Source organism: Pongo abelii, chromosome 6 (assembly GCF_028885655.2).
Source record: "Pongo abelii isolate AG06213 chromosome 6, NHGRI_mPonAbe1-v2.0_pri, whole genome shotgun sequence".
Classification (NCBI taxonomy): Eukaryota; Metazoa; Chordata; class Mammalia; order Primates; family Hominidae; genus Pongo; species Pongo abelii.
The window spans coordinates 72,394,980-72,418,409 of record NC_071991.2 but is presented as its reverse complement, the minus strand read 5'-3'; the positions used below and the strand labels follow the sequence as shown (position 1 = coordinate 72,418,409).

Genomic DNA, 23,430 nt, shown 5'->3' with positions numbered 1-23,430 from the left:
TAATGGACTTGAAAAATTCCTGTCACCTACTGTCATCATAGCCATGGTATTGTCATAGTGCAATGCCTTTACTCACCTGTTTTTTGGCGATGGGGGTGTAAACACACCTACTGCTCTGCCAATCCTATGAAAGTCTAGCACATACAATTATGTAGTACAGTATATAATACTTGATAATGATAATAAAGAACTATGTTACTGCTTTCTGTATTTGCTACAGTATACTTTTGTGATTATTTCAGAGTGTACTCCTTGTACCTATAAAAAAAGGTAACTGTAAAACTGCCTCAGGCAAGGCCTTCAGAAGTTATTCCGGAAGGTCTTGTTATCATAGGAGATGACAGCTCCATGCACGCTATCGTGTATTGTGTATTGGACAGTATGTTCTAGTCTTTCACATTCACTCACCACTCACTCATGACTTACCTAAGGCAACTTCCAGTCCTGCAAGTTCCATTTATGGTAATTGCCCTCTACAGGTGTACAATTTTTTATCTTTTATATCATATTTTTACTGTACCTTTTCTATGTTTAAATATATTTAGATGCACAAATACTTACCATTGTGTTACAACTGCCTACAGTATTCTGCACAGTAACATATTATATAGGTTTGTATCCTGGAAGTAATAGGCTGTACATATACAGCCTAGATGTGTAGAAAACTATAGCATCTAGGATTGTGTATGCACACTCTATGATGTTCATGCAATGACAAAATCTCCAAATGACACATTTCTCAAAACATATTCTCGTTTTAAGTGACATATGACTGTGTATAAAGAGAGAGAACAGATTAGTAGTTGCCAGGGTTTAAGGATGAGGGTGGTGGGTGTGGCTATAAAGGGTAACACAAGGGCGTTTTGTGGTGAAGGAACTGGTTTCTATCTTGATTGTAGTGATGGATGCATGAATCTACACACATGCTGAAATTGCATAGAACTAAATACATACACACACAAGTGCATGTATAACTGGCAAAATCTGAATAAGCTCTATGGTTTGTACCAATGCGAATTTATAATAATATTGTACTATAGTTATGTAACATGTTAACACTGGGGTAAGGTTTATGCACCCAAAGGGCACACATGATCTTTCTGTCCATTTCTTCACAACTTCCTGTGAATCGATAATTATTTTATTTTATTTTATTTAGACGGAGGAGTCTTGCTTTGTCGCCCAGGCTGGAGTGCAGTGGCATGATCTGAACTCACTGCAACCTCTGCCTCCCGGGTTCAAGTGATTCTTCTGCCTCAGCCTCCCAAGTAGCTGGGATTACAGATGTGTGCCACCAGGCCCAGCTAAGTTTTTGTGTATTTTTAGTAGAGATGGGGTTTCACCATGTTGGCCAGACTGGTCTTGAACTCCTGACCTCAGGTGATCAGGTGGCCTTCCAAAGTGCTGGGATTACAGGCGTGAGCCACCCCACCCGGTGTATAATCATTTTAAAATAAGAAGCTAAACATTAATGATGTAGCTTGTTTCAAAGCCTGAGAAGTCATTTATAATTATTGGAAATTAATTAATCCATGTATAAAATGTGTTTGCTTTGGGCAAGTTATGATTCAGTAGCTTAAAAAAATAATCCATTACCTCTGTCAAAAAATACCACTCTGAAAAACTGAAAGATAGACATCAGCTGGTACAGATCTTTTAACATAGATCAAATATATTAGAAAATCAATTTTAAGAAAAATACACAGTTCAAGGTAATAGTATAAAATAAAATGTTATTATTTTTGTCTATCAAAAACTTAAAAGAAAATATTTTGATTTAGACATCTTGGTTGCCAAATATCTTCTCAGAAACCACTATCTGTTATTGTAAGATTGTATCTTTGCAAATTCAAAATTTTACTTTGAGGCAGAGTCTCCCTCTGTCACCCAGCCTGGTGTGCAGTGCCACAATCTCGGCTCACTGCAACCTCTGCCTCCCAGGTTCAAGCGATTCTCCTGCCTCAGCCTCCCGAGTAGTTGGGACTACAGGCGCGTGCCACCACGCATGGCTAATTTTTTGTACTTTTAGTAGAGACAGGGTTTCACCATGTTAGCCAGGATGGTCTCTATCTCCTGACCTCGTGATCTACCCGCCTTGGCCTCCCAAAGTGCTGGGATTACAGGCATGAGCCACCGCACCCAGCCCAAAAATTTTAAATATTTTATTTTTTGTTTGATTTTTATTCCAATTTAGTTTTTTTTAAACGTAGTTTAAAAAATAGTTTTTATTAAAATTCAAAAATCAGGAAACCGCTGCTCTATCTAGTGCATGTAAAATATAATTTTTTTTTTTTTTTGAGACGGAGTCTTGCTCTGTTGCCCAGGCTGGAGTGCAGTGGCACGATCTCGGCTCACTGCAAGCTCCGCCTCCTGGGTTCATGCCATTCTTCTGCCTCAGCCTCCCGCATAGCTGGGACTACAGGCGCCTGCCACCATGCCTGGCTAATTTTTTTTATATATATATTTTTTAGTACAGATGGGGTTTCACCATGTTAGCTAGGATGGTCTCAATCTCCTGACCTCGTGATCTGCCCGGATTGGCCTCCCAAAGTGCTGGGATTACAGGCGTGAGCCACCACGCCCGGCCAAAATATAATTTTTTTTTTCTTTGAGATGAAGTCTTACTCTTGTTGCCCAGGCTGGAGTGCAATGGCACGATCTCGGCTCACTGCAACCTCCGCCTCCCGGGTTCAAGCGATTCTCCTGCCTCAGTCTCCCAAGTAGCTGGGATTACAGATGCCTGCCACTGCGCCTGGCTAATTTTTGTATTTTTAGTAGAGATGGTGTTTCACCATGTTGGCCAGGATGGTCTCAAACTCCTGACCTCAGGGGATCTGCTCACCTTGGCTTCCCAAAGTGCTGGGATTACAGGCGTGAGCCACCATGCCCAGCCTATAATTTTTTATTAAAATACTTGATTAATAATGTGAGAAATACATTTGCTATAATGAACAGGGTACAGCTGGGTTTAAATTTTATTTTTATGTACATGGAATTCTGTTGAAAGGAGAAATAAAAATGTCGGTTCTTATCACACAGACAGCGTGATGAAATGATACACATTTTTCTACTTCTCCTTGTGTTTTTGGTTAGAATTTCTAAACGCTTGTCTTTTCTTGGGCCAAAACAGAATTGCCTCGAAAAATTCCGTGCTGACAGATTTTCCAGCGGTGGCTTGAGTTTCAGTGTGGCAAGTGGAATTGATTTCTGTTCCACAATTAAAATGTCACAGTTAAGAAAATTGTGACATGAGCGCCGTGGCTCACATCTGTAATCACAGCACTTTGGGAGGCCAAGGGGGGTGGATCACGAGGTCAGGAGATCAAGACCATCCTGGCTAACACGGTGAAACCCCATCTCCACTAAAAATACAGAAAATTAATGGGGTATGGTGGCGGGCGCCTGTAGTCCCAGCTACCCGGGAGGCTGAGGCAGGAGAATCGCTTGAACCCAGGAGGCGGAGGTTGCAGTGAGCTGAGATCACACCACTGAACTCCAGCCTCGGCGACAGAGTGAGACTGTCTCGACAACAACAAAAAAAATAGGAACACAAGCATGTCCTAAGGAATTCTTTGAGCCTAGTTGTTGTTTCTTATGTTTTGTTTTTCAAAATGAAACCACATTAATGTATAAATTTGAAATTAGTTTTCCTATCTATGATATATTTTGTAATTATGAAAATTTTAGGGTGCCATACATTTATTTTAAACTGTTTATTTTCCAGCAGAATTTTTGGGTCCCAGTGTTTTGTAGACTTTATTTATTTAGGATGCTCATCGTCCTCACGTCTCCTATCTGAAAGCACCAGTAATCATCTTAGTGTCAGCTTCTAGTTAAAATTTCCCCATAATCCACTCACCAGAACTTGTTGCATGACTTCTAGTCCTTCTCGGAGAATGCTGAATATCAAAAGCCATAAAGCTCACTGGTAAAACCATGCCTTTTTCTGTTCCTCTTCTTTAGAGAACTTTCTCCTCTGGTTGTTCTGTGTGTGCAAAACTTGTGTATCAAATCTTATTGTCACTCAACCAGTATTTTTAAATACGCCTCAGTCATCTCGAACAGAGTAATATAATGTACTAAAATTACTAAATTTATCGCTTAGGTTAATATTCCAGGCAACATGCAAATTGATATATTCACATGTACCTCAGGCCTGGAAAACAAGTTCCAGCTTAAACCTTAAAAAGAAATCTCATAAATTTTAATTGTACTTTCTATTAACATGTAATTAGCTTTCTTGATATTTCTGGAGCTGAAGGGGTATGTGATTATGGATTTGCTATAGGGAGACTTGTGTGTTTTCACACAGATAAGCCATATGGCCAAGAAGCCTTCGTCGTTTACTGTATGTTAGAATCAGATGAATTTAATTGAAAAGCACAGTTATCTAGGAGCTTTGACAATTACTTGGAATTTATTTAGTGGCTCAACTCTGGCCTTCATAGATGTTACATAGCCATGGTAAATGTTTGCAATAAACTCAGCAGCATATATTTCTGGGTGATGAGGACAGCCCATTAGTGGAAGACTCAGGATCATTTTCTATGACAACTCTAGAGACTTAACCAATTTCAGCCAATGCTTTCTTAAGAATGTGCTTATACTCCCTTGGCGTGGGAGATGCCTTTAGGTGATGCATTCAAAAATTTTTTAATAGTTATATATTTATGTTAATGTTTATTACAATTAACATAATTGTAAACCCACGATTTCATGTATATTATTTCTTAAGGTAAATAAAGAAAAAACTGTAAATTTACTTAAATAAATTATTACATAAATAAAACTACATAATATTGGCCGGGCGCGGTGGCTCACGCCTGTAATCCCAGCACTTTGGGAGGCTGAGGTGGGTGGATCACGAGGTCAGGAGATCGAGACCATCCTGGCTAACATGGTGAAACCCCATCTCTACTAAATAAACAAAAAAATTATCCAGTCGTGGTAGCGGGCCCCTGTAGTCCCAGCTACGCGGGAGGCTGAGGCAGGAGAATGGCATGAACCCAGGAGGTGGAGCTTGCATTGAGCCGAGATCATGCCACTGCACTCCAGACTGGGCAACTGAGCGAGACTCCATCTCAAAAAAAACCAAAAACAAACTACATAATATGTTAACATTATGTGAAAATGGCAAAAAAATTTTGAAGAACTTTTTTGAGGGAATGAATTTTGTGAAATGATGTTTAAGACGTGGAGAAGAGTGTTAACACTAGAAGGAGGCAGAAGAAAACAGGAAATATACTAACGCTTATTACTATAGGTACCATTTTATTGATGGTTATCTCATTTAAACAACTTCAAACATATGAAGTAGGTATTATTACCATAATTTGCAGGTGATAAACTCTTAAGTAAGTAGTGGAGTCAGAATTCAAACACAAGTCTCTCTGCTTCCAAAGCCCATACATTTTTCTCCTCAAAGAAAGAGTAATAGAGAATCAGGCCAAATAGACATTTAGGAAGCTGTGTTTGATTTCTGGGTCTGGCACTGACAGAATAGTTTATTAACAAATTGTTGCCTCCTATTTTTCATCTTTAATGGGCACAAGGACTGACCACTTGTAGTTTGCTTTGCAAATGCCAGAAGCCAATACCTGTAATATATACAGAGGTTTTCAAGTGAAAGATAAAGGCCAATTACTATATTATTATTTAAAAATTTTTAATTTAGCTCAGTAGTTCATCAGATCAAAGTATATTTATTAAAATATGCAGGTGTTTTGGTGAAACCCCGCCTCTACTAAAAATACAAAAAAAATTAGCCAGGTGTGGTGACAGGTGCCTGTAGTCCCAGCTACTCGGGAGGCTGAGGCAGGAGAATGGCGTGAACCTGGGAGGCAGAGCTTGCAGTGAGCCGAGATCGCGCCACTGCACTCCAGCCCAGGCGACAGAGAGACTTCGTCTCAAAAAAAAGGTGTTTTATAAAAATAAACAGGTGTTTATGGGCAGTGTCATTCTAACTTTATTTTGTTGTTTTGGTCAACAATACGGTTCTTTGAACTTAATTAGAAGATTTATGTTGGGGAAGACTCAATAGCAATTAATCACAAAAACCTGGCAATAAATAGAAATGTGGATGAGGAAGAAAAGCAGTATCAATTTTAAAAATTACTCTTAATAAAGTCTAGTTCAAAACTCCTCTTCATCACTTCTCTCAGAAAAGAGCCATACATTTCCAGTACAAGTGAGAGCCTTAATTTTTCAATATATTCATTATATTAGTCTGTTCTCGTCTGTAATAAAGACATATTTGAGACTGGGTAACTTCATTGACTCACAGTTCAGCCTGGCTGGGTAGGCCTCAGGAAACTTACAATCATGGCAGAAAGGGGAAGCAAATACGTCCTTCTTCACATGGCGGCAGGAAGGAGAAGTGCAGAGCAAAGAGGAGGAAAGACCCTTATAAAACCGTCAGATCTGGTGAGAACTCAATCACTGTCATGAGAACAGCATGAGGATAACCGCCCCCATGATTCAATTACCTCCCACCAGGTCCCTTGCAGGACACATGGGGATTATGGAATTATAATTCCAGATAAGATTTGTGTGGGGACACAGGCAAACCATATCCCTCATTATAGACATGCCAGTGAAATTGAGGTGTTCTTCCTCTTCTCCCTCAGGCCTCCAACAAGAACCGTTCCACACATTCCCAAACACTTTCACATGCACCACACATACACATACCACAAATGCATAGAGAACATGTACTCCTCACACACACTACACCTATATAACTCACACACACAAACCCTACACATACAACTCACACATGCAGCAAACACACACATACACACAACACTCTACTGACACCCACACACACCGTTTGTGCCACACAAATGTACACACCACTCCATATATACCACATCACACACCAAAGGCACTATACACATACACACACTACTCCACACACCACACCTTGAACAGGTACCACACATATACCACAGGCACCACACAAATGCACATACCACTCCCAATACACTCCCACATACTCACACCACCACCATCCATATGTACAACCCCACACAGTCAGGCCTTAGAAACCAGGAAATGAGAGAAATAAGATTGCCTATTGACATTTAAAATCTTAAACCTATGTTTAATAAATCAAAGTTGAAGTACACTAAATTGCCTTAAAGCTCTGTTTTCAAAATGCAGGACAGTTTATGAGTAACCTGGGATGCTTACTAAAAATATAATAATGGCCCTGCCCCAAATTTGAAGTAGAATCCCCAGGGAAGAACTTGACATCTGTGTGTTTAATGCACCTCTTAGGTAACCCTTTTTGAGAAAGGATGATTCCCTAGTAAGACTTGTTTGTCACTTGAGTGGGGCAGGGATGGATTTTCCTGACACTGATGACACTTCAGGCCCCACAAGTCCTAGGCCCCTGATATTCAAAACATCTGTGAATAATATCTACATCATACATTTGAAGAAGGTGTTCTCTCGGGTAGTAGGAGGGGACAGCAGCCTCTGTCCCAACCTTGGGGTAAGGGATCCCTTCTAAACGGAGTGAGGTCAGTCCTGGGGCTGAGGGCAGGGCTCCTGCTACCAGGGCTACCTCCACTTTCACCTCCATCAGCAGAAACCTGACCCTGGTCACGTGGAAATATGCTGGTGCTATTTGACCCCTAGGAAATGATCTGGACCAGAGACTGAAACACAGTTTGGAGGCTGCTGGGACCACTGCCTCCCTGCAGGACTGCTGTTCTTACTGGAGCAACTGCAGTAGCAGAGGGCCTTGCAGGTGACATCAAAGTTATGGGCTTCTCCATGGGACCCTTGCCCTGTTATTTGTCCCCTAGTGCCTGAGGAAGAAACAAGGGAGGAAGAAACAGATGTGGCATTACAAAACAACTTGAGAAGCTAAACTTCTCTAAACCTCTATAAAAAAAGACAAAAGACTGAAATATCTTTCTATTCTCTCTATAGAAAAAATTGTAATTGTATGAATAAGGGATCAAAAAATGTAGTAAAAATATTACATAGTGCATTAAGCAGTTAGTTAATATTAATATTCATGCAAATATATGATTTCTCTAGGTTTTGTGATGCTTTTGGTATTTATTAGTCCTCTACATTTGTAAATGTTAGTGATTTGTCATTCTAAATTAATGACCACTTTTATACCAAATTTTGTATTCATGTTTTTCAGAGAGATCCAAGTTATATAAACTTCAGTGCCAACCAAACCTGGATCTATCAATGGAATTATAGAAAATAAACCATCACACCAACATTGCCAAATTTTATTAATGAACTCTTTATCTCGGAGTTGCTGCTTTGCCCAGCTATGCCAGTTTCCTGCTTACTTCTCAGAGATACCAATTGTGTAGATTGAAACCTGTGTCTGTCAGTCAGAATCAGATTCCACTAAATATCTAAATCATATTCCACGATCATCAGCCGCTTCTTGATGACTTGGCTTTCCATATAGATTTTTAAGAAGAGAGGATGTGCTGATCAGTTCTAGTTTCATTGGCTGACGTGTGATGCACATTAAGAACCTGGTTTATTTATCAGTCCCTTGTGATCTGTTAGTGTGAATGTATGCTTTGGAAAGTAAGTCACTCTGGGACAGAAAATCAAACTTTTAAACTAGAAAAACTACTGAGAGGCAGATGCTGGACCCTGATGTATGCACCAAGGCAAACATTTCCTATGGAGAAGCGTTCATTGTACCAACTGCTAAAGGCTCACATCTGAGTACCTCTCAGGGCATTGCTTGCTGCTGATGAAAGCTGCCTCACCCGAGTTTACAAATACTCACTAGGGGTAGATAACATCCAATGACTGCTGAATGCGGGAGATTAGTGGAGGCTTGGCCTTTCTTGTCTAATCCAAAATAACTCTGAAGACCCATTCAGAGTTATGGAGTTATATAGCTCCATAGCTCCCTGTGAAATCTTGTGAGGCTTGTTGCTACTGCACTGAAATTCTATCCAATCCTGCCTCTCTCCCTCCCTTATAGGTGCTTGTCCTAAGAGCATTTCCCAATAAGATTACTGCAAGCAAATTTCTGTTTCTTAAACTTTTTCTTGAGAACCTTGACTAAAACTGTAATATACATTCATTATTTTTTACTTTGAAATGTGACTTGTCATTTAAATTAGTGTTTGAACTTCAGATTTCCATCTTGTCTTTATTAATGATGCCAACAAAATAATATGTCCCATTCATGCAGTCAAAAAACTGCTAATCTGAAATCTAGTTACACAATCCTTTAGGTTTAAAGTGTATGGTTAAAGGCACAAATGCATGAATGACTAGTAGAATCATCAATGCCTGTTAACATACTACAAGTGACATATTACCAAGTTTCTTGACAGTCTGGTCTAAATAGTTTCTCTTATAGTTTATTTAGAAATTCTAGTTTAGACATTGAGATATTACATAAAATTTAACTCAAGGAAGGCCGATATATATGTGTGTATATATATATATATATATATATATATATATATATATATATATTTTTTAGATGTAGTCTCTGTCACTCAGGCTGGAGTGCAGTAGTGTGATCTTGGCTCACTGAAACCTCTGCTGCCCGAGTTCAAGCGATTCTCGTGCCCCAGCCTCCCAGGTAGCTGGGACTACAGGTGTGCACCACCATGCTTGGCTAATTTTTTTGTATTTTTAGTAGAGACGAGGTTTCACCACGTTGGCCAGGCTGGTCTGGAACTCCTAACCTCAAATGACCCACCATCCTTGGCCTCTGAAAGTGCTAGGATTACGGGCATGAGCCACCGTGCCTGGCCAGGCTGTTGTATTTCAGTGTTCTTTTCAACCAAAAGCAGCGAGTACCTCTTGTGAAAACAAACATAGTGATGGCTTACAGTGGTGGTGGCTTTTGGGGTTGTCAGATGTCCAATATCTTTGGGAGGAGTTATATGACTCAAAAAATCTAAAACTACTTCTACCTTTGAATGAAGGAAATCATGAGAGAAATAATATTTCTGTGGTTTTGTAGATTAAAATCCAGGTTGCTTCTGCTTCATAAGCTAAGAAAACCTGTGCAAAGAAAACATTAAGTTATCTTTATCCAGGGCATAGATCACGCAGTTGCTAGCCAATTCCCTCTTACCTCTCTTATGTCAAAGTGATTTGTGGATTTTTTTCCAAAGACTCTGTTGTTAATCAAAGTGAGAATAATGCCATTTCTCCTTAGGCAAATTGTGTGTATTGCCAAACCTACTACTGCTTATTTTAATTTGTGGAAATCATAACTGACCCATTGTGTATGTGCCAGTTGAGAAATATGCTACATCTGACCTATTTATGGGACTGATTAGAGGCCAGAAAAAAGGCTTATGAAATTCCATTCTGAGGGCAAAATTTCTCTCAAAAAATTTTTTTGAAACTCATCTCTTTATTTAAATGTGAGGGCCATTTAGACGTTGGCTGGAACAAAATTTTTCTTATCTTGAAACTATATTTTTAAGGAAGCAGTAGTAGATATTTTCAGTATGCTTTGTTTTGTGAAAAACTGGAACTATCAACTGTATAGAAGTAGAATTACTGTGGAATATTTAAATGGACAAGAAAAATTTCAAACAATATAAAATATATCAATCTTATTAAAGACAGCATATCCTGATGGGAGATAGAAATATAATTTGACTAAGAGATTACAAGGTAGTTAAACAATTTCAGTTTTCTTTAATTGTGGGAGACATGAAAATATCTTCTGTTATTCAAAGAAATGCTATGACATATTAAAATACACATTATTATATACATTAATGCACCAAAGCATTAAAATGTCAAAGTAATTGTCACACACACATAAGATTGTATATGTCCCATTCTCCAAGATGTGTGGTACACTTCAAGGATAGGCTCCAGTTCATCAAAAACAGTGTGGCAAATCTGAAAATTATGTCACCTGAGATAACCTTTCTTGAGGAAATTCATTCTTCAGTGTCCCTTGATTCTAACTTAACGCTGGCACCTCATGTTATTGTCCTCAGTTTACTCATGGCTCTGCTTCCAATTTGAGGATTAGCTCTCTGGGTTCTTTTGGCAGTTCTTCTTGGACTGGTAGTATAACCATGCCTCCTTTGGGCTTTTCCCCAGGGATTTAGGCTTCTATTTCCTCCCTGCTCTATCTCTATACACCTGCACATACATATCTGTGTGCTGGCCTTCACGGCAGCTTTAGCCGTAAGGTCCAGACTTACCCTATTTTTGTTTTAAACTCAGAGGGATGAACCAGAAAAATCATACTCCTTTCTCAATCCTGGGTCTACTTCCACTACTCATCTTCATTTCTCTTGTTTGGCTGTCTAAATGCATGTTTCTAAGGAGACATGGGGGAGGTGTGGAGAATATATTTGTGTATTTATGTGTTTTGGAGGACAAATTATATAATTCAGTCATTTCAAAGAGAGATGTTGTTCTGCCAGTTACCAGTTAGTTCCTACCCAACTTTGAAAACCCACTTAGGTCTCCTTAAACTGTTCAAATGTAGATAGTAGAGCATTAGGATAAGGAAAAATATAGAAATATATCCAAGCAGAGGAGTTTGCTCATTTTCAGAAGAATAAAATATGATTATCATTGTTGTATATATATATCGTTGGACACACTTTTTTTTAATACCTATTTAATACATCAGAGGAAATGATATTTGCTTTGCAAAAAAACACATCTATATGTCAATGAAAATGAAAATTCAGAGTCACAAATTTGGTCAAAGTGATACAGTAGTCAGTGCTTTTAAAGACTTTAAAAGTGGCCTTCAAGCAAAATCTGACACAAAAACGAAAAATGTGGAGCTGCTTTGATGGTGATCATGGTTGTGGGGTGGCAGTGGGATTGAGAGAAGGCCTAACTGCCACCTCCAGTAACGGCAGCTAAGTCACCCCTTCAGAGAGCTGAATCCTCTTCAGATTGTCACTTGAAAACTGTATTAATCCAACCTTTTCATTTCACAGAAAAGGAATCTGAGGCATAGGGTTTAAGTGACATCACCAGAAATTCCCAGGTAATTTGTGGCAGAGACTTCTTAAATCCTGCTTTCCTCATTAACAGACTAGGAGTTCTTGCATCAAGACACATCAATCTGTGTACATATTGGTCATAATATAAATATTGCATATTATTAGGTACTATGATTATATATGAATTTTATGGAGAAACAGTGTTTTCAAATTGTCTCTCAGTTTCCAAACAATTTACGAACTCTTGATTTCTGAACCATTTGAGTAATTTAAAGTAGCCTAGCCCATCTAGATATTTGATCAAAAATACTCCAGGATCTGGAGTCTCATTTACTGTAGTTCTGAATTAAATCATTCCATGGATGGTAAAGAAAATATAAATAGCCCCAAAGAGCTTCTACATTTCTTCAAAGCTTAAGTTGGCTGCTGCTTGGCAATTTTAAGCTGATAAAGAATAAAGGCCACCCTATTTTAAGCTTTTTATCCAGTTAGCTGTTTGAAATGATTTCACAGTTCAGGCAGGGAGGCGAGCTGGGTAAACATATTGTTCACAAATAAGTTCTGTAGAATCCAATGTGGAAATGGAAGAAGGTAGGAGAATATTTGGCCTTATGACAACTGTGGAATTTGAGTCAAAAATAAAAGTATGCTGGTAATTCCCCATTGCTCAGGGAGTGCCTGCCCAACCCTGGAAGTTATTTCTTTGTGTTCTGTTTTTAGAGGTTTCTAGCTCTGTTCTAAAAAGGAAAATATTGAATGCCATAGTGGGGCACTGAGTCCATCTTGAAAAAGAAGAAGAGCGTAACTCTATAATCTTTCTTGCTAGTCACTTCCGGTTGCCCGTTTTTGCCTCTGGGAAAAAAATGACAGATGCATGGATTTTCTTTCTTGTGGAATGGTTTCTTGCTTGCAGACTCCTTAAAGCAGAGAGGACACATTCATATTTGGGTTCCATGTTGTTGGTTCTCTGTGCAAATTAATTCTCAAGTCTAATAGCATATTCCCTTTATGATTTCTATGAAATCGTTATCCCTGCCTTGATTCACTGACTCATTTAATGCTATCAAGATGTAAACTCTTTGAGAAGAACATCCTCCTATCTGAGTATGCAGGTTTAATTTTACTGTCACAGCACACGTGTACAAAGTCAGATACAACTGGGAGAGTCATTGGCCCTCAAGGTAGTCATTAGTCCATTGTAGGTAAGAGTAGGGCAAGATGGGAGGTAGTCGAAATTATTATTAGGGGTGAGGTATTGCATCACTGCAGACGTTATAAAATGCTTCCTATGTGGAAGGGTGTAAACCTAAGGTGCAAAGTCCATGGACACTGAAAAGTGGCTGGGCTGGTTTAACAAGATGGGGCAGTGGGAAGAATGCACAGATCGTATTTAATCTCTCCTTTTATTTCCATTTCTCCCTAGATATCAACTCTTTCCTAACTACCCCACTCCTTTCACCTTTAGGAATTTCCCTTTTATATTCTACCTGATAGACATTGGACTCCAGGCGACCAATCTTCCCCTTTTATATCTTTAGTTAACTCTTACCTGCCCTGTCCTCTGCCAGGAAAATATTAAACTATTTTGGGTTAAAGTGCTTAAGTGCAGCAGTGCTGAAGTATAAGCTGAATAGGCTTTAGAATCAGGCCTGGGTTCTGTGATTTCCCTTGTATTTCCTATGTGGCTTTAGGCAAGTTATTTGAACTATCTGAGTTTCAAATTATCAGTAAAACATGGATAATAATGTATAGCTAATAGAGTCATTTTGAAGATTAAGTGAGATAAGATATGTAAAGGAGCTAGTATCCAAAAACTTAGTTTCTTTTTTTTCCTTTCCATTTTACTACCAATACTACCCAAAATTTATAGATTATCAGAAGTTTTAAATATCTGAAGTATCTAATGGTGGAAATTTTGAACATGAAAGACATCAATGAAGTGATTTCCAAGGAAAATTCCTTTCTGAGAGCTTTTCAATGATGTATTTGAGTCTATTTGTGTGTTAAGGAGTATGTGTAGGCACAGAGAGTATGTTGACTATCTTCTGATTAAGCCTTCATTTTTCCATGCTTGCCTTTGCCCCAGGATGATGACTCATTTATAATCTTTATCACCTGGCTCCTGCACCCTCTGGCTTTTAATTAGGCTGAGCCTTTAGAGAACCACTGCAAAAGATCTAGAGGTTTTTATTTCCCTTGATAGCTTATGGGAAGTTTGCCTAAGGTGGCACTGCTGCTTGAGGCAATCAAGGTTCCCATGTCCTCCTGCTTTTGGTGTGCTGGAAAACAGGGGAAGGAAAGAGACTCTGCCAGATCCCCTAGGGCTGCTGTGCTCTCCTTGGAAGGTCGCTTACCCTTTCAAGGTGAACTTCTCCGCATGGCTCTCTCCCAGTTTCAATAACTTCTCCTTCCCCGTGTCCTTTTGGACTTAGGGGTGTTAACTCCTTACCAACTTAGCATTCTTACACTACCCATTGTGATTCTCCTACACCCACACCTCTGTAAATAGTCGTTTTGTAAATACATCCTACTCAAATTATCCTAATTTGAGTGTGCTATCTGTTCTGTATTGGAATCCTGATTTATACACAACATAAACAGAGTGGAATCAAAAAAGAGGACTCATTCCTGTAATGCAAGTTAACAAGGTTAGTAAGTCAGGCTTCCAAAATTTATTGTTATGTTTTCTAGGACATGTTTTGATTTGAGGTGTGTCTGAATAACAATCGTCATTGTTTAAATCTCCTGTATGATCTTGCTGAATGCTTAATGAATGTTACTTGGAAGGCAGGATCCAAAATCATGAGAGAAAGATGAGAAAATAGCCACAGGAGGAAAACAGATGTATGGAGTGCACATTCATGAAGATATCCAAATACAGTTGTTGAAATAAATTTGGATTTTTTTTTTTTTTACACAATTGTGCTCTTAATTATGATGAATTTCTCTTCAATTTTTCTGACCTCAGTGCTTTATCTGGGTTATAGATTTTCCTTAAACCCCTTAGTCTGCATACTGGAAAAGTTGCACTTCAGACTACTGGAAACTAAACGAATAGTAGGAAGACATCATCTACTAATTCTATGAGTCCTCTTCTTCCTGTTGCACCTGGCTCTTTTAGATTTGGTTTTGAAGAGATTTGATGAGGCAAAATTAGACAGAAAAAGAAATTTCATGAACATTTAGGAGCCCGGAATGATGGTGGCATTGATCTAAGGCCATACCAGGTGTGGTCTCTTTTTGGCCCAATCTTAAAAACCCAGCCTTCAGACATAACTTTTTTTTTTTTTTAATATGAAAAGAGAGTCCAAACAAGAAACTTTTATTAGACTAAAGAAGAATTCTTATTTTTTAACTCTCTTGGCATTTTTGTTTTCCTTTAACAAAAGACTAAAGAATGTGGCAAAGCAACATTGAAAGTACCAATTTTTCCTCTTCCCAAGGCTTGAAAACTTTACTCTAATTTGAACTTTAAATACCTTTTCTACTTCATATTACTCATTTGACAGCAATTGTTTTAAGAGACGGATTCCTCTTTCCTGGCATCTTCTCTTTGGTTAACATAATAATATACTTAAACCATGCATGTTTCACAGGGAATTGGCAACATTTTAGATATTTGCTGTTTGATTGGTGCTGCATTAACTTAGAGTATAACAAGCCTAGTGATGGATGTACAAGTGTCTACACTTATTAAACTTTGTGTTTGCAGAGCAAATAAGTGCAGTTATGATACATATGTGAACACAGAAGGACAGAATTAGCTTTTTTACTTTGTGGCCAGTAATACAAAATAATTCAAAGAGAAAAGATTCGTTTCTACATGGCTCCTCAGAAATGTTTGTTTTATAATATAACATAATACGTGTTAAAACAGTATGATCTCAGCCACTGTTTTTTTTTAACTGAATATTTATTTCCCAAAACTATTTGCTTACCTTCCCACAAAATTATTCTCAATCTTATATTTACTGGGGAAGAGCTAATTATTTCCTTTACTTAATTTAAGAAAAATCTTCTATGTAGACATATTATATCCTGATGTTTAAAAAATCCTTTAACAAGGTCTTTAACAAGAAGGTATATATTTTGGACTTCAGGTGGACATTTTGTAGTACACAGAAATTTGACTTAAATATTTGGTGTTAATCTGGGTTGTACTAGGACCAAAGTGATCCATGGGAAGAGGTATATCAGTTGTTTTTGTTGTTGTTGTTTTGTTTTTTGTTTTTTTTTTTAAACTTAAGCTCGTACTTTGTAACAAGAGGATTTTCTGTTTGTTTAGTTTTGTTTTTTAAGACAGGGTCACTCTGTCACCCGGGAGTGCAGTGGCATGATCACGGCTCATTGCAATGCCCTAGAAGCGATCCTCTCACCTCAGCCTCCTGAGTAGCTGGGACAGCAGGCATGCACCACCACACCTGGCTAATTTTTGTACTTTTTGTAGAGATGGGGTTTTGCCTTGTTGCCTAGGCTGTTCTCAAACTCCTGAGCTCAAGCGATACTCCCACCTAGGCCTCCCGAAGTGCTGGGATTGCAGGTGTGAGCCACTGTGCCTGGCCAAGAGTATTTTAAAAATCTTAATAATGATAACAAAGGAGGTGATACATTTTCTTGATAGTAATTCTTTTATGGATAAATGTTAACTGTAGAGTTCTTTACGGATCAATATGTGGATGACGCAGTTATCAATTTCTTTAACAAAATATGCAGTGGGAACCTATTGTGGGGGCAGTGAGAGATAAGACAATAAATCAGATAGCATGTGCTGTGTGAGTAGGCACAAAAGAAGATGGGATATGAGCATTTCTAAGTTAAACCTGCTGAAGAGCACAATTCTCACAACTTAATAATTTAGGAATGGAACCATCAGGAAGTGAAGAGGCATGGAAAAGGAACAGAAGCACAGGCATCAGTACAGTACTGTTTGACAAAACATGTCACAATTAATTGTCATGATGTTTGAAAAGCCTATTATTAATTCTGAAAATTAATAATGTACGTATTAAACTATATGAAGGTCGTAAAAAGGTATACCGTGAAAATAAATTCTCTTGTTACCCCAATCCTGTATTCCCATTTACTTTCTCAAAGATAACCATGGTTACGGTTTTTTCTTTCTTTCTTATGTTAAACATAATTTTTTCATCAGAATACCTTCCTCTGAGACATTTTTTGGTTTTATACTGAGCAGGGGGTCTAACTCTCAGGAGATCCCTCCTCATCAAAAGTTAGTGCTTGGTCACTCTAGAAACTCTAGGGAGGCAAGGTCAGATACCTTGTGTGAGAAGTCTCTAGAAGATAATGTTTCTAATGGTTCCGTTTCAAATCAAATGACCTTGGAAAAAGCTCTGAGGATCTTTTTCTTTCTGGAAAGGGACTAGGCTTTGAACTTGGATTTAGGACCAGTACTAACCTATAATCTTAATTTGGATCTCAAGGATTTATTATGGTTTACATGCATAGTTCTGAATGCAGTTTAACTCTCAAGGCACATATGGTTACAGGATAAGTACAAACAGAAGAGCATTATATCTCTGTCTGGCTTATTTCCCAGCTAAATTTGAATGACAACAGTCAGCACAAGTCTTGACTTGTTCTGTATTAGTTATCCTGTACAATGTATTCTCTTTGAGTAATAACTTCTTAAATAGTCAGAAATCTAGCATGATGTTTTTGATCAGTGTCCTTCAATTAGCTACTGTATGGCATGCTTAGTTGCATCATCCTTTCAGTCTGACCTTTGAGGTGATAGAAACTGGCAGTAAAAGATCAGATCTGTTTCCTGCTCACAAACACCTTTAAATCTCCTTAGGTAAAAGCTGATCAGTGATTAGAAATTATAACAGATAACAAATTGTGAGTTACTAGTAACTGGCTTTCAGTTACAATTCCTGATTCCTGTGGTATGGGGTGAGAAGGAGACTTCCTTTTCACTGTAGACATTTGGACAATGAAATTGTCGAATTGCGGAATTGGACTTTGCAAATATGTACAGTGAGTAGGAGTGAGTGACTTCCTTTTCATTGTACACATTTGCAAATTTCTTTTCTGCAATTCCAGGATTTCATCGTGCAAATGTGTACAATGAAAAGGAAGTCTCCTACTCACTCTACACCACTAACCTTCCGGCTCCTCCCAGGCCCAGAAACAACCACTGCTAATGGTTTCTTGTGCATTTTCCCAGAATTTTCTGTTTATGTAAAATATATAGATGATGTAATTCTACAAATATATAAGATAATTTCACATAAACAGAAATGTATGTAACATGTATTATATACAGTGTCCTGTATCTTGCCATTTTTACTTAATATTTTATTTTGGAGATTTTTTTTGTCCATGTCACACTTGGATCTATTTCATTCTTTTTAGCAGTGGTATAATACTAATGTATTTACTTAACCAGTTTTTTAGCTATGGACATCCATATTTTATCTAATATTTGATTTACAGATTCTGAAGAATACCTGCACTTCCATTTTTGCTTACATATTTATTTTCTCCGTGAAATTGCTGAATGAGACGTGTGCAGTTAGAATTTTGACAGTCAATGTAGATATTGCCAAATTACCCTCCAAAGAAGCTGCACCATTTTTACTCAAACCAGCAGTTATGATAAGACCTATTTTTCCAGATTTATGCCAATATCATGTATTATCAACATTTTTCATCATTGTCATAGTAAAAGATAAAAAGTATACTTCATTTCTGTTTTACAATCAAATATATATAGTCAATTTGTCTTTTTTCTGTTTGAGTTATTGTTGTTACTTGCCTATTTTTCTAGTGGGTTGATGGACTGTTGTATATTAAGAAAATTGAAACATATTTAAATGTGTTTTAAATAAACTCTCACAGTGTGTTTTGTTTTTTTTTTTTGCCCTTCTAATTAATTTTTTTGCCAGTAAAAATTTGTAATGTTTATGAAAGCAAGTCATTTAATTATTTCTTTTATAAATTTCTGGACTTTATGCCTTGTTTAGAAAGGTCTTTACCATTCCAAGATCGTTTCCTCCAATTGCCCCATTGTTTTCATAGCATAGTTTTGGTTTCATATTTTATTTTAAAATATTTCATATTTTGGGAATTTATTTTTATGGAAAGGATTCAGTTTTTTTCACCCACACATGACTCACTATTTTCAGTCTCACTATTGATGTATCTCACCTTTTTCAGCTGATTTGGAAAGTGACATTTATCATATGCTAAATTTTCATACACATTTGGCTCTATTTGGGGATTGTACCCCGATGATCTCTTTGTTCTTGAAGAACTTTCATATTTTAATGCATGTTTTAACAACCAAAAGAACTAGTACTCCATCACTACTCTTCTTTCTTTTATGTCTATTCTAGCATGCTTAGATTCTTTTTTTTTTTTTTTTTAAGACGGGGTCTCACTATGTTGCCTAGGCTGGAGTGTAGTGGCGCCATCTCAGCTCACTTCAGCCTTGACCTTCCTCCCACCTCCACCTCCCACAGGCTTGCACCACCTCACCTGGCTAATATTTTTGTATTTTTAGTAGAGATGGGGTTTCGCTATGTTCCCCAGGCTGGTCTTGAACTCCTGAGCCCAAGTGATCCACCTGCCTTGCCCTTCCAAAGTGCTGGGATTACAGGTGTGAGCCACCACACCTAGCCATATTTTTATCTCTTTATTTTCTATTTTCCCCATATAATTCTAATGAGGTTCCAAAATATAAAATTTCACTTGTACTTTTGTTAGCAATCACATTGAATTTATGAAATAATTCAGAAATAATTAATTCAGGGAGATCTACAATCATTACAATATAGTGTCTTTAAATCCAAGAACAAGAAATATTTCTTATTTATTTCTTATTAGGTAGGATTTTCAGGTTTTCTTCACCTAGGTTTCATTTCAGAACATTTTATTTGTTTATTTCTATTATTTTATACTTGTGTAGCTTTTGCAAAGGGTAACATTTCTTCTTTTGCATTACACTTTTAAAAAATATGTGTAGGAAATCTATTGATTTTTCTGAAATTATTTTTGAAGTAGCCCCATTCATAAGTTCTCTTATGGCTTCTAATAATGTTTCCGTTGATTATTTTGTGTTTTTCAGGTAAATAGATTTGTTTTTGGTAATATGCATGATGCAAAAACTTTTGGGAAGTGACTTTGTTCTACAATTAATTGTAGTCATGACCAAGATTCCCATGGTCCTAATCTCTATGTTGTTGTGTTGTTGTTGTTTTTGAGACAGGGTCTTTTTCTGTCACTGAGGCTGGAGTGCAGTGGCATGATCATGGCTCACTGAAGCTTTGAACTCCTGGGCTCAAGCCATCCCCCCACCTCAGCCTAACTAATAGCTGGGACTATAGGTGTGTATCACCACACCTGAATATTTTCTTTTTTTTTGAGACGGAGTTTCGCTCTTGTTCCCCAGGCTGGAGTGCAATGGTGCGATCACGGCTCACCACAACCTCCACCTCCTAGGTTCAAGCAATTCTCTTGCCTCAGCCTCCTGAGTGGCTGGGATTACAGGCATGTGCCACCACACCCAGCTAATTTTTGTATTTTTAGTAGAGACGGCATTTCTCCATGTTGGTCAGGCTGGTGTTGAACTCCTGACCTCAGGTGATGTGCCCGCCTCGGCCTCCCAAAGTGCTGAGATTACAGGGTTTAGCCACCACACCCGGCCCACACCTGGCTATTATTTTTATAATTTTCTAGAAATGAGGTCTCATATGTTGATCAAGCTGGTCTTGAACTCCTGGGCCCAGGTGATCCTCCTGCCTCAACCTCCCAAGGTATTTGTTGCACTGCCTCCATCCAGGGAAAAATTTTTATCAGGCATCTATATCCCAACCCATTGATGGTGATGGGAATGGAAAGGCTCTGCCTAGAGACAAAGTTAAAATTCTTGTGCTACAGGTACTGTACAATTGGCCTCTAATAGTCAAAACAACCCCATCTGTATGTGCATGCACATACATATAGATGGATACATGTGTCTATATGCCTATGCATATACACATGTATAAACTTATAAATGTGTATACATAGCACTTTTAAATTTAAATTTAAATTTTGAACAAATAATATATCCGTATGGTTCAAAAATTTAAAAGTACAAAAGATATACAAAATAAAAGTACAAAAATCTCCTTTCCATCCCTGTTTCCAGATCCCAAATTTCTCTCATGGGAGTCAACCTATTTTATCAGTTGTTATTTACCCTTAATTCTATGCATATACAAGCAAATACACACATTTTTTTATTTTTCGCACAAATGATGGTTTTCTCTACACACTATTTCTATACTTTATTTAGGGATAGAGGTCCATGAATAGGAAAGATAAAGATATAATACCAAAAACGTTTGTGATTCTTTTCTTGATGAACAAATCTGTTTTCTTCAGGTGTTATTCACAGTTACCCTCTGACCAGAGATGTCAGACACAAATCCTAGGAGCTGGGACTGAAAGGCAAAGAAGCAAAGGGATAGAGTCGCTTTGCTCCACCTGCCTGACTGACTTGGTTATCTGGCTAATCTGGTCCCTGTTGCCCTCTTCCCTTTGGATTTCTTCTATGGGGCTCCTCATTTCCCCATTGAGTCAAAACAATGATCCATCAGTCTTGCACAGATGTGTCTGGATCCAGCTGTGGGCTTTGCCATGTCTCTATGCCAACTGGCATAAACAAGATGACCAGGACATGTTTATGACTGAATGTATGCATGCATTTTACAAGAGCTCCCTGCTGATTCAGTCCCAAATCGCTGCAGGATGCAACTACAGGAATTCAAAAAGACCACCTCACTATCTTAAACCAGAATACCTCTGTCATATGGAGCATTAGTTTTCTTTTAATTCCCTCCAACAATTACCTTGGTACATAATTTAGAAATAAACAGTCTTGTTTTAAAGTTTTATTTTATCTTTCATTGACACATAATAATTATACACATTTGTGGGGCACAGTGTGATGTTTCAATACGTGCACACAATGTATGTTGATCAAATTAGGGTAATCAGCATATCCATCACCTCAAGCATGTATCATTCCCTTGTAGTAAAAACATTCAAAATCCTCTCTTCTAGCTATTTGGAAATATAAAATATATTATTGTTAACTATAGTCACCCTATTGTGTAATGGAACATTAGAATTTATTGTCTTTTTTTTTTAATCGCATAGCAAATGAGTTTAATTCTACTTCATAGTTGAAAAACAGAATAATTTTTGTATGATGGAGTAACAACGTTTTAGGGACACATAAATAATTTAATTGAATTCCATGTGTGCAACATTATATGATTGAGAATACAGCGTTAGAATGCAACCTTTAAAGGCAAGGCATGATGGTGTACTTTTTTCTGCATTAAAAAAAGCATGCCTTTTAAAAAATAGCAGTTTATTAGGACATAATTTACATGCATATATTTTACAATTTAAAACGTGCAATTCAGTGGTTTTTAGTATACGTATAGAATTGTGCAACCATCACCATAATCAAATCTTAGAACGTTTTCATTGTCTTAAAAGAAAGCTTATACATTTTAGTAGTCACTTCTTACCAGATCCCCTACCACCCTCTCTACCCGGCTGCCTAGCCCTAGACAACCACTAATCTACTTCCTGTCTTTGTTGGACTGTCAGTTCTGGACATTCATATACATGGAATCATGTGACAACATATGGTCATTTGTAACTTTTATTTAGCATCTTTTTGAGATCGGTATATATTGCAGCATATATTAATACATGATTCTTTTTTGTTAAATAATATTTATTGTCAAATATTGTTAAATAATATTTTAATTTATTTTTGTTAAATAATATTTTATTTTGTGGATATGGATATACAATGCCACATTTGGCCATTCACCAGTTTTTGGACACTTGGACTGTTTCAACTTTTGACTATTAAGAATAACATTGCAGTAAACACTGGTGTATAAGTCTTTGTGTAAACGTGTTTTGAAATTTTTTATTTTTTTTTTTGAGACAGAGTCTTGCTCTGTTGCCCAGGCTGGGGTGCAGTGGCATAATCTTGGCTCACTGCGGCCTCAACCTCCAGGGTTAAACCAATCCTCCCACCTCAGCCTCCTAAGTAGCTGGGATTACAGACGTGCACCACCATACCTGGCTAATTTTTGTATTTTTAATAGAGACAGGGTTTCACCATGTTGGCCAGGCTGGTCTCAAACTCCCAACCTCAAGCAATCTGCCCACCTTGGCCTCCCAAAGTGCTGGGATTACAGGTGTGAGCCATCATGCCCGCCCTTCAAAATTTTATTGAGCATGTTATCTAGGAGTTAAATTGTTGGGTCATGTAGTAACTCCATTTTTTAACACTTTTAGGAACTGACATACTGTTTTCCAAAGTGACTATCATTTTACAGTCCCACCAGCAATGTATGGGAGTTCCAACTTCTCCACATCTTCATGAAAAATTTACTGACTGTTTTTAAAATTATAAGCATTCTATTGGTTGTGGAGTGGTATCTTG

The 23,430-nt window shown here is 37.7% G+C and overlaps 1 long non-coding RNA gene across 1 annotated transcript in view; it reads left to right on the top strand.

The window, feature by feature from the left end:
* The window catches only part of LOC129060381 (uncharacterized), a 45,278-nt gene extending 37,037 nt beyond the window's left edge, over nucleotides 1-8,241 (top strand). Inside the window, exon 3 of the long non-coding RNA XR_008527056.1 lies at nucleotides 8,162-8,241. This is a non-coding gene — a long non-coding RNA (uncharacterized LOC129060381). The remainder of the gene's footprint in view (nucleotides 1-8,161) is intronic.
* The last annotated feature ends 15,189 nt before the right edge of the window (nucleotides 8,242-23,430 follow it).